At 34.8% G+C, this 13498-nt stretch overlaps 1 pseudogene; it reads right to left on the minus strand.

Moving 5' to 3' along the window:
* Nucleotides 1-12374: 12374 nt before the first annotated feature.
* Nucleotides 12375-13142, minus strand: LOC102878812 (annotated as a pseudogene).
* Nucleotides 13143-13498: the final 356 nt, after the last annotated feature.

Raw genomic sequence — 13498 nt, forward strand, 5'->3', positions numbered from 1 at the left:
AGGCAGGAATAGGGATCAAGTACAGCTTTCGTAACCACTGTAAAAACTGGCTTTATCCTGAGAGAAAAAGAATGCCAAAAGAAAGATTTTGAGAAAAGTAGTACATGGTTAGCCCTTTTCTGATCTGCTTTGACTTTGAGGTTAGTCTAGCAGTGACCCAAAGGGTTGCTTATTATCACTCATTGTCTGATAGTCAACTCCCTGTCAAATGATGACTGTTACTCAGGTTAATTCTTAGATCTCTTCACCTCTTAGTCACTAACAATCCCCTACTTAGGAACGGGATGTAGTGTCACCTCCACAAGATGACTTATCCAGTTAGAAAAAAATTATTTCTTAACAAGTAGAAATAATTTGCAGTAAGACTGCTTTTTAGATTATGCAAAATGGCAAAATGAACTAGTTTGGTATCAGATTGACCATGATTAAAATCTAAGCACAAGTACTTAATTGCTGAATGATCTTGGACAAGTTATTTAACTTCTCAGTCTCAATTCACACAATTTGTAAAAGGAGAATAAATACATATAAACTTAGAGGAGGAATAAGTAAATTAAAAGAATCTATCCCAGTGCCGAGATCATAATGAGCACTTTAATAAGGGTAAGTAAGATCCACTACTTTGCTGCACTAAGAATTCTTTCCCATGTTGCCCTGCATCCTAAGAAGTCAATTCTCAAAGCCCAAACGTTTAGGGACACCCAAGAGCAGGAAAAAAAAAATTTAAAGAGTCGCACTAGCTTTAAGAGAGGATGATTTACTGTTTACACTGTTAATAGTTGAAGCTGCTTGTGGAGTAGCACTTTAACAAGATATCTGGGTTCTGGGCTGCCTGGCCTTCTACTGAGAACCATTTTTAGGATTAGAGCTGCTCTTCCCAGGGAAAGTGGTCTCCTCCCCATCCCATGGGGCCCATGGTGTGATGCTAGGTTTATATATTCTATACAAATGAACTTGTCCTTTCCTTTTAAACTACATTAATGTGGATTAAACCAATGCTATAAACAGAAAAAAAAAGATACCTACACATTAAAAAGACTACTTATATAAATATATATGTATTTTTTAATATGATGCTTTCATTTTGAAGAGAGCTTTGAGATTAAGTTTCCCAAGACAGGTGGCTTTCTAGACACAGTATGAATATGGCTGATATAAACATGTCTTTCATTAAAATTCTCAAAAAGTAAACAAAAATAATAAAACAAAGAGACTCCCAAAACTCAAGTTTATTGGAATTTTTTCTATAGGAGAAGGAAAAAAATCTAAAACTTTTCCCTTCTTTTATTTGGAAGTAATTATTTACATATCAATATTGAAAGAAACATCCTAAAATCATTTGACTTTTAGTTGCCAGCCCTTGAATTTTACCAATATGCAAGAATTTTTATAGTAACTAGCATTTGCTTCTTGTTCCTTACTTTGTAACTTAGTTAACCTGGGAGAAAATACACAGATTGCATGACAACTGAATATTCTTGTATTTGCCTTTATAAGTGATAAATGATACCTTTGATCTTCTTTCCCTCTTTTTCTGTGAAATTTATTCTTCAAATTTTATATGTAGCAACTAAATATCAATAGTCTGCCATTCACTTTGTAAATTGGCAAATGAAACAGAATCCTACTGGCTCACCTTAAGTGGAGGAATATGGTGCATGAGGGAAGGGCAAAGACTGCTTTTCAGGGACTGTTTCACCAAAATTCCTAGGTGCCTCTGGGTCATCATAAACTGTCCACTCTGACTACTTGTCCCTTTTGTCCCGGGGAAGGTAATAAAATCACTGACTTGGTGTGGGAGAGAGGGTTCTGGGTTATCTGGCCTGATGGGATATCATGCCAGGTCTTTACCCCCTGTGCCGGTCCTAACCAGAGTCAGAGTTGTAGAAGATTCCTTCAACTACCTGGACATTTTCCTGTTAATCACACTATTTCTTTTTGGACTCAATTTGCCTTAAGAATGCAAAGATGCCCAACACTTTTATAAGAGAAGCAATGAGTCATTTAATTAAATGTGTTTGCATTTTGTTTTGTCTGGAACATCTCCCCTTAAAATAGGTAGTACTCCCTGACAAATGCATTTAGCGTAAGTCAAACCTCGCACTCCCCTTTGCAGGTCCTGTGTCATTAATATTTGGTAGAGTTGCCTACTTTGCTATCCTAATAGAGACAAGCTGTGACTTTCCTGAACTCAGAAGAATGGAGCCTGAGACCAACAGTCCGAAGTGTTCACACACTGCTTTACCAGCATTTGATCTTGGTGAACTTTAGTTTTTTCTTATTATTGGTACTGTAGGTCATATGTCACTAATGGTCCAAGTGTGACAATAGCAAAGAGGTTTTCTCTACTTAGAAAAGGCAGTATTGCTATACTTACATTAGGAAACATGATTTCTAGCTCAGACACTGATACTTTAAAAAGTAAAATCATTTTTGGAAATATCTACTATTTTATCTGCAGCTGCTCTTATTGACAAACATTCCAAATAATTCAGTGAGGGGAAGGACAATACTACTTTTCTCAAATAAATACAGCAGGCTGATGCTTCTGGGTGCAGGGCATTGAACTGCCATAGTCTTCTTTTTCATTTTCTTCCAGTAAATTTGTATATGACCATGGTAATGTACTCTTTACATTGGTGTCAAAGTTCTCCATAAAGTCAGCTACCTTTTTCTTCAGAGATTAACAATGTGAAAACATCTCCCCGTACCAAGCTAAGTAAGTTCTTATCAGCAGTACATGGAAAAAGTAGTTTTTAATTTATGATTTTTCATCATCTTCGGTCCAGTTAGAAAAGAAACCAATCATTGTAAACTGGAATCATCTGAAGTATTTGTTATTTATCCTCTCTTAGCTCTCTGAAACTATGTGCTGTTAAACATACCAAAGGGCTGGTATATGATCTGGCTAACAGAGCTAGGGGGTATTTTAGATGAAGAGTGGACCTAAGTATGCGTGTAGTTTACTTTGTTATCCAATCATGCTGCTTTTATTATTAAGGTTGAGGTGTTCCAGATATTGAGATAAAGACTAAAATCTTATTTCTTCTATCATATTCATTATTTTCTCTAGAACTTAGGTATCATTATCACAGGTTTCAAACAGTTAAGCAGTTTGAAATTAGTAATTCTGCATACTATGTTTGATAATAATGTGATTTATAAAATTATGATATTTGTCAACCAAAAAACAAAATCACTTCTCTTCAAGTAGCGCTCCTTTGCAACCATCTGCAATAAATTTTTGGGCTTCACTCTGGCAAGAAGTAACATTCTACATACTCTATTTGTGTTCTTTCTGTTCTTTAGTGCATTTCATTTAGTGCTTTGACTTTTCCATCTGATCTTCTTCGACTTTGCTTCAGCTTTCTCCAAAGAATAACTTATCTCTATGTTCAGGTTGGTGTCTTTTTAGAGATACATTCATATATTTTACTTTGGGTTCTGTCATCCCCAATTTACATATAATCTCTATGAATATTTTTCAACCATTAATGAAAGGAAATTTTTAACAATCCACACCAGATTTGAGACACAGGAGACCTGATATTGACCTCCTTCACCATTCTGGCCACTCCATCTTCCTGCTACTTTTAGGTTGATATCAAAATCAATTGTGTGGTAACAGTTTTTCATAATTTTCTCATAACTTTTTCTAAGTGTATTAAATTTTATCATTCGGGATTGAATTGTTCCATAATATTCTGGTCACATAGAAGTGCTCACATGTGGCAAGGCATATGCAACTCTAAAAACTGTCTAAGTAACCCAGGGCTGCCTACATCCCACTTTACATTGAATATATCACAGACATTCATGCTTTTATCTTCAAAGTGCAACCCAGAGTCTAGTATACCTAAAGGGGCTACGTTTTTAAATGACCTAATTCATCAATATTGCAAGAACTCCACAATAGAACAGTTTGGAGAAACACTGAATCTTCCTGTGGTAGATTGACTCTACCTATTAACACATTAAAGGCTATGAAAAGTCATGTAGTTCAGGGGGGAAAAAAAACTATTTTGCTTTGCTTTGACCATAGATTTTTTTCCCTCATGAATATTCTATTCACATGTCAAAAGTCAGCTTATCACAAAACAAGTTTAAGGAATACTTATTTCATTTTCTAACTTAGTTAACCTGGGAGAAAATAGGCAGATTTTCCAAAATCAAGATCATTTTCAACATTATTTTCAATGGGCAGCATCCCCTAAGAAAAGGAAATTTTAAAGTTTTGTAGAAATTTGAAAGTTTTAAAATATTGCTGGAAATTTGTTGGGGCATTTTGGTTATAATTATTAGGATGGGTATGGTGCTACTGATATTTAATGAGCAAGAAACAAGTAGGCAGAAGACAGTTCCATAGAACAAAAAATTGTCCCACGACTTCCAAATTCCTGATAGTTATGTAAGGAAAAAAACTTATTTATAATTATATGAGCCTAGAATCTAACTCTATATTACATATATATATTCTTGCATGGTACTAATTTGAATTTTGAGCTGAATTTTTCAGAAATGCAAAGTTTGGAACTTTTTAAAGAGCAGTTCACCATTCAGAAAACCACACTACTAAAAGGGACACCACTCATGCTATTTTAAACATATATACAATGCACCTCTATTAGTTTGCATATGTAGCTGTATGTTTCATAGTGCTTTTGTTACAAGTGCAAGCATCTGACTACTTCCTTGGGACTTGCAGTGTAGTCATACCTGAGCATATATACTGAATACATATTACATGTAAATATGTAATATTTTATTACAAATCAGTTTCCTTTATTACTTATTATGATTTCAAAAATTATATTCTTTTAAATTAGATTTATAAACAGGTTATATTATCTATAAATTTTATTTCAGGATTATAAAGTTGACATTACAAAGCATTTATTTTTAAAAGAAGGGTGTTTAGTCTGATGAGATTGAGAACCGCTAATCTATAAGTTTTGGTCCCTTAAAGATGAGGATTTGAATTAAAATAACCTATAATTGACCAAATATATAATTAAGCTAAACCACAAATACAGTGTGGTTAGGTAAATATTGGAAAATATGGTATGTTTAAGACATACTAATTAATCAACAGACCTTACTATGTGCCTCGCACTTGATTACATTGAAGCACAAAGACTATAAGACAGGGTTTGTCTGCCTTCATGGAATTTACTGGCTAGTAAAGAAAACAAAGAACCAATCAAAACAATTAAAGAACTAATGTCAGTTACCTTCTAAACATTTGTGAAAGAAATGTTCATAATTAGATAATCATCTTAGGCTGGGGTGGTCAGGAAAGGCTCAGGACAAGGCAGACCTTCTGCTGTGCATCCCAGAATTAACTGGATAGCATGAGCAAAGTGTGTTTACCATGAAAGAGGAGACCAACCTGTCAAGGGAGAGAAATGAATAAAGTTAGATCCTGAGAAGACCACTGAGAGTGGTGGAACTAGATGATGAAAAGCCATCAAGGCACAAGAGCCTGAATTTGAAGTTATAGACAAAATGAAGCTCCTACAGCCTCCTAGAGAAGTAGTAAAGAGGAAGACTGATAGCAATATATAGGACAGAGTTATGGAGAGAAAGACAGATATAAATGATTTCAGAAAGTTGGGAAAGGGGAGTATGATATACAAAGGTGGGTTAAGTTTCAGATTTGATGAAATTGAAATCATCAGTTTGAAAAAATAATTGAAATGATCAGCTTCAAAAGCCAACATAGATGTAATAGCTAAACCTCTCATCCCCAGAATGAATGAGCTCACAGAAATAATGAATATAAAGAAGGTTAGAAGTGGAAGACGTGGCCTTGGGCAACATCTGCAGGTTAGAGGACCAGAGGAAGAACCAGCAAAGCAGCCGAAAAATATATTACTTTACATACAAATAAAAAAAGTATGGAAAGCTTTATTTCTGCCAAGTAGATGATAGAAACTAAAAATATAAACTAAGTATTTTTTAAAATTTACAAAAGGTTATAGACCGAAGAGTCATTGAGTTTACTAATGTTATGACATAAATCCCTAAACTTTTAGGTTGAAATCAAAGATTATAGCCCTATATATGAGTAATATATACCTCCTTCCATGAAGAATGTATATTTCATATATAAGTGAGTCAATTGACTCAGAGATGCTATTATAAACTCTCAAAAAATAATAGTAAACAGAAATGAGCTATAAAATCATCAATCACCACAAAAGCTATATCACCGTAAGGATTACTCTGACTCAATGTGAGACAAAAAGGCCTAAAGGGCTGTCCAGCTTAGAGCATAGGTTTATTTATATGCAATCACAGATATTTATATGCAATCATTACCATATGATTCAGCAGAGATCTCTACATTCTTCACAAATTATTCTTTATAATCTGTGATCATTTGTAATCTAAAACTTTACATTAACTTTCTCAACCTTAGGGACTTACCTCCAGATTGTTTTAATAGTCAGTTCTTTACAGAAATTAATCAATATACCATCATGACTAACATTCAAGATTAAATGCTAACTACAGTTGTAATCTAGGAATGTGAAGAGCTCTATAAATAGGATAACCTATGTCTCAGTTTGCTTAGTCAGTTCACACCTGCTTTTTGGGATCAATCACAGTACCCTTTTGCACTCATAAAGTGTAGATATAAATTACATTGACTCCTATGTCAATAAAGCCAAGCGCAAAGGTAACTGTTATAAACTACGCTGCTTATTTTTCACTGTTTATTCTTAATTTATAAAAATACCTGTCATAGTCTATAAACATCCATATTTTCTAGTAACTTGTAGAGTCCTGCTTATTTGGCCAAGATCTAGCCCTGAGAGAGCTAAGGACTGCCTCCTGGTGGTGGGGTGATTCTTGAATGTCCTTGACCCCACCTGTGTTTCTACAACTTGGCCTAGTGATGTTCTCCCATATCTACCTATTAGCTTCGTCTCAACTCTTTCACATACTTCTTTCCTCTTGTTCTTAAACTCTTGTGTTTCTTCAAACCAAGCTAATGAGAAATGTATCCCAAATATGTAAGACCACTCTCCATATGTGGAAGATTTTACCTTATAGAAAAAAATAGACTTGGTTTCCTCTAAAATCAAGAACAAGACAAGGATGCCCACTTTTGCCACTTCTATTCAACACAGTACTAAAAGCTCCAGCCAGAGCAATTAGGTAAGAAAAATAAAAGGTGTCTGTATTGGACAGGAAGAAATAAAACTATCTCTAGTCACAGATGACATGATCCTTTACACAGAAAATCCTAAAGAAGTAAATTCTGCAAAGATGGAAGATACAAAGTCAAGAGGCAAAATCAGTTGTATTTCTATATACTAGCAATGAACAATCTCAAAAAGAAATTAAGAAAACAATTTTATTCACAAGAGTACTGAAAGAATAAACTACACTTATACTCATTAGGATGGCTACCATAAACACACACACACACACGCACACGCACAGAAAATAACAAATTGTAGAGAAATTGGAACCTTTGTGAACTGTTAGTGGGAATGTAAAAACAGTGTAGCCACTATGAAAAACAGTATGATGGTTCTTCAAAAAATTAAAAATAGAATTACCATATGATTCAGCAATTCTACTTCTGTGCAATGTACCTGAAAGAACTGAAAGCAGGATATAAAATTTATTGTTATGAACTGATTTGTGTCCCCCCAAAAGTTATATGTTGAAGTCCAAACTCCCAGTCCACCTCATAATGTGACTATTATTTGGAGATAAAGCATTTAAAGAGGTAATTAAGGTTAAATGAGGTGATATGGTGGGCCCTAATCCAGTATGACAGGTATCCTTTTAAGAAGAGGAAGAGACACCAGGAATGTGCACACACAGAGAAAAGACCATATGAGGACACAGAGAATGTAGCCAACTGCAAACCAGGGAGGGAGAACTCAGGAAAAATCAATCCAGATGATACCTTGCTCTTGGACTTCTAGCCTCTAGAACTATGAGAAAACAAATCATTGCTGTTTAAGCACCCAGTCTATAGTATTTTTTGTAGCAGCCCTAGTAAACTAATAAATTTGTATACTCATGTTCAAAGCAGCATTATCCATAATAGCTAAAAGGTGGAAGGAATCCACATGTCCATCATACTACTATGTCATGCTACATACATACAATGACATATTATTCAGCTTTTAAGAGGAAGAAAATTGTGACACATGCTATAACACAGATGAATCTTGAGGATATTATGCTAAATGAATAAGCCAGTCACAAAACAACAACAACAAAAATCATTGTATGATTCCGCCTATATGAGATACCTACAGCAGTCAAATTCATAGACACAGAAAGTAGAAGGGTGGTTGCCACAGCCAGGGAAATGGGAAAATGGAAAGTTCTTGTTAAAATGTATAAAGTTTCAGTTTTTCCAGATGAAAAGAGTTGTGGAGATTGGTTGTGTAATAATGTTAATGCTCTTAACACTACTGTACACTTAAAAATGGTCAAGATGGTTAATTTTGTTAAATGTATTTTACCATAACTGAAAAATTTTTTTTAATAAAATACTAAAAAAAACCCAAACTTAACCAAGGAGGTACAAGACTTATACACTAAAAACTATAAAACATTGTTGAAAAAAAATGAAAGACAAATAAAAGATATCCTATGCTTATGAATTAGAATACTTAATGTTGCTAAGATGATAATACTGCGCAAAGTAATAAACAGATTCAATGCAAAATCCCAACGGCATTTTTGATAGAAATGAAAAAATCCATCCTAATGTTTATATGAAATTTCAAGGGACACAGAATAGCCAAAACAATCTTGAAAAAGAACAAAGTTAGAGGACTCACATATATAATTTCAAAACTTACTAAAAGCTACAGGTGTCAAAAAAAAGTGTAGTATTGGCATAAAGACATACAGACCAATGGAATAGAATAGAGATCCCAGAAATAAATTCTCACATATATAGTCAAATGTTTTTCAACAAGGGTACCAAGACCATAAAATGGGGAAGGACAATCTTTTCAACAAACTGAACTGAGTATCCACATGCAAAAGATAAAACTGGACACTTACCTTGCCCCATAAACAAAAGTTAATTCAAAATGGACCAGAGACCTACATGGAAGACCTAAAACTACAAAACTCTTAGGGAAAAAAATAAGGAGAAAGTTTCATGACACTGGCTCCACAAAGATTTCTTGGATACGACACCAAAAAGGCAACAAAAATAAAAATAGATAGACTATCAAAATTTAAAACTTTGTGTACCAAAGGACACTATCGACAGAGTGAAAAGATAACCCATGGAAAAGGAGTAAATATTTGCAAACCATGTATCTGACAAGGCGTTAATAACCAGAATATATAAAGAACTCCTATAACTCTACAATGAAAAATCAAACAACCTGATTTTAACATGGGCAAAAGACTTGAATATACATTTCCACAAAGAAGATTTACAAATGGCCAATAAGCACATGAAAATATGATCAACATCACTAATCATTAGGGAACTATGACTCAAAACCACCAATCATACACCACTCTACACACATTAGGATGGCCATTATAAAAACAAACAAAAAAACAAAATGTGTCAGCCAAGAATGTGGAGAAACTAAAACACCTGTGCATTGCTAGTAGAAATGTAAATAGTATAGCCACTATGGAAAACAGTAGGGTGGGTCCTCAAAAAATTAAAAATAAAATTACTGTATGATCCAGCAATTTTACTTCAGTGTATGTAACTGAAAGAATTGAAAGCAGGTGTCAGATATTTGTACATATTCATAGTAGCATTATTCACAATAGTCAAAAAAGGAAACAACCCAAGTGTCCATCAACAGATAAATGGATAGACAAAAAGTGGTATATACATACAATAAAATATTCATCCTTAAAAAGAAAAATATGGCACATGCTACAATATAGATGAACCTTGAAGATATGATGCTAAGTGAAATAAGTCAGACACAAAAGGACAAATATTGTATGTTTCCCCTTACATGAGATATTAAAAATAGGCAAATTCATAGAGACAGAAAGTAGATTAGACGTTACCAGACTCTGTGGGGAGGAAACGAGAAGTTATTGTTTAATGGGACAGAGTTTCTATCTAATGAAAAAATTTTAGAAATCGACGGTGGTGATGGTTATGCATCATGAATGTAACTATGGCCACTGAATTCTACTCTTAAAAAGTTAAATTAGCAAATTTATGTTATATATATGTCACTACAATAAGAAAAAATGCTTGAAATTAGACTTTAATTGGATCAATATAAAATTCAAATGATCTAAATTCATTTATCCATTCATTCACTCACATTTTTTAAAATAAATTTAGTTTCAAGTATACAGTTGATTGGTTAGACGTCTATATTGTTCATAAAACTATCCTCCTAATTGCTCCCTCCTCCTCTGGCCTTCCACTTAGCCATCATATTAATGCTAACTGCATTTCCTGTGTCGTGCTCCCTATTCTCGTGCCCAACTATCAACTACTAATTTGTACTTGTTTAATCCGTCACCTTATTCTCTCAGACCCCAAACCCCCTCCCCTCTGTCACCAAATTATCCACTATATTTGTGAGTCTGTTTTTTATTAGTTTTTTCTCTTCCTTAGATTCCACATATAAGTGAAATATGGTATTTATCTTACTCTGTCTGACTTATTTCACTCAGCATAATAACCTCTAGGCCAATCCATGTCATTTCAAATGGTAGGATTTCATTTTTTTAATCGCTGAGTAATATTCCTTTGTATATATGAATCATAATTTCTTTATCCAATCATCTGTTGATGGGCATTTAGGTTGCTTCCATATCTTGGCTATTGTAAATTGTGCTGCCATGAATATTGGAGTGCATAGATCTTTACGAATTATTGTTTTGGTTTTCTTTGGATAAATATCCAGAAGTGCAATTGCTGAGACAAAAGGTATATCCATTTTTATTTTTTTGAGAAACCTCCATACTGTTTTCCATAGCGGCTGTACCAATTTGCAATCCCACCAATAATGTTCCCTTTTCTCCGCATCTTCACCAAACTTGCTGTTTTTTGATTTATTGATGATAACCTTTTCTCCGCATCTTCACCAAACTTGCTGGTTTTTGATTTATTGATGATAACCATAACCAGGTGATATCTTATTGTGGTTTTAATTTGCATTTCTCTGATGATTAGCGACCTTGAGCATCTTTTCATATGTCTGTTAGCCATCTGTATTTCCTCTTTGGAGAAGTATCTGTTCAGGTCTTCTGCCCATTTTTTAATTGGATTTTTTTTTGCTGTTGAGTTGTATAATTATAAATTTTAGATATTACCCCTTATCAGATGTATCATTAGCAAATATCTTCTCCCAAAGTCGGTTGTCTTTGTTGGTTTCCTTTGCTGTGCAAAAACTTTAGTTTGATGTAGTCCCATTTGTTTATTTTTTGTTTCCCTCATTCCCTCACATTTTATATAGCACATATTATGTACCAGGCACTTATGATATTCTGTTAATAACATCAATAGCTAACATTTTATAAGTACTCTTACCTGTTACCAACAAATACATAATTGCTATTATCCTTTTACTGATAAACTGATGCTTATAAAGAATAACATATAAAATACACTGCTCAATTCTATACTCTTAACCATTATTTTTCCAGTAAGAGTATTTGCTACTATGAGAGGACATAAGCAAAGCAATTAACAGTCACCCAGAATGTTTAAGACTCGAAAGTTCAGTAGGAATTTGGTAGGAGGGTATGAGCTAAAAAAGAAAATGTTTCTAACAGCAGGAGCAAAATTCTAGAAGAAAAATAGTTCATTCAGGAAACTTCAAGCAGCTCAGTAAATGTGGAGCTTAAAGTGTCAAAGATGAACTGCAGATATGAGACTGGAGTAATAAGCAGAAGAGAGGTTTTGTTTTGGTTTTATCTATTATGATATAAACCACCACAATGTTTAGTGGTTTGAAACAACCATTTTGTTCTTTCTTGTTATTCTGTGGATTGAGCTCAGTTAGGTAGTTCTGTAGTTTCATGTGATATCACCTGGAGCTAAAATCATCTGGAAGTTTTCTGGGTCAGGCATCTTGATGGGGACATCTAGAAGTCTCGATTCACCTGGGATGCTGGGATGTCCTTTCTCTCTCCATGTAGTTACATGTACTCTCTTTCCATATAGTCCTCTGGCAGGGTAGCTGGACTTATTTTAAGGTACTTTGGGTACAAAAGTTGAAGTTATTAAGCACTTTTTTTCAGGATTCACCAAACTTTTTTTTTTTCCTCAGAACAAAAATGGTTAAAAACTTGGGTTTTCTAACGAGATTTATTTGAATATGGAGCTATAAAGATACACAAAGCTGAAGTATCTGGAATCATTTCACTGCTTGTGGCTTTCAGCAAGATCATAAAGTACTCAAAAATTCTTTGACTCTTTCATCTAGACTGTCATGTTTGTCTTTAAAGTCTTCATTAACATCCAGTGTTAAGATAGGCACTCCTTATAGATACCCAAAGTTGGTTTTCTGTGTTATATGCAGGAGCCGGCTTTCTTGCTTATAGTGAAGCTTCTCTAAATATTCAAGAATGCCTTGTTCCTCATTTTTTCCCAGTAAATATGTCCTACCCAAGCAGTTCTCTGGAGTGGCTCAAAGATAAATGATTCCATCCAGTTAAAGGCTGTGGCCAAACTGGATTTCATCCAGTCATGCCAGTCTTGATAAATTGTCCACTCTGTTTCATTCATGTGGTCAGATTCATGCAAATCAGATGCAAAAATATACCTGTCACTACACACAGGTCATTCGTTCTCTCCACATCTTTGAGCTTGTCATTGAGAGGCAAGCTGAGCTCCTGTTTGACTGAGGAAGGCATATGACTAGAAAGGTAAAGACCATCATTCAGGTTTCTTGTACATCATCTAAAGAACATTCCCACCACTTTTCTGAGATGTTATCAGTTCCTAAAATTCATCTTGAATTTTGTGAACACTGCACCATCTGGCGACAGGTTCAGGAACCACTTACCAATCCTTGCAGATTTCTTTAACGATATTCACAAATGTTGACTTCCCCATAGTGATATTCTTTCCCTTTGGTGAAAATCTCCTTGATGCAGGTTGCCTCAGAGCTGATAGCAGGAGACAAGCAGCTCCTCTTAGGTGGGGTAGCCATTCCTCATCTGGGGGTGGCCCCAAGCGCATCAAGCAGGGAGTACTGGGAAGTGGCCATAGGGGCCTAGGCCACTGCTGTCGCCGAACGTTGCCTGACCTGCAGGCTAGGCTCCCACTGGCAGGACTCTGGATTTGATTTTGTTATGCAGAGGCAGCAGCCAATGGGGGCGGGCCTGCTTAAAAAAAAGCATTTTTAAGGCTTGCAACTGCACAATGTCACTTTACCACGCTCCATTATGTAAAATGAGTAACAAGGTCAACTCAGATTATGTGAGGGGACTAAACAAGGGCACAAATCCTAGGCAATGTGGTTCACTGGGGCCGTCTTTGGAAATTAGCTTCCACATGTTTTATGCA

Source organism: Pteropus alecto, unplaced genomic scaffold, assembly GCF_000325575.1.
Source record: "Pteropus alecto unplaced genomic scaffold, ASM32557v1 scaffold131, whole genome shotgun sequence".
Classification (NCBI taxonomy): Eukaryota; Metazoa; Chordata; class Mammalia; order Chiroptera; family Pteropodidae; genus Pteropus; species Pteropus alecto.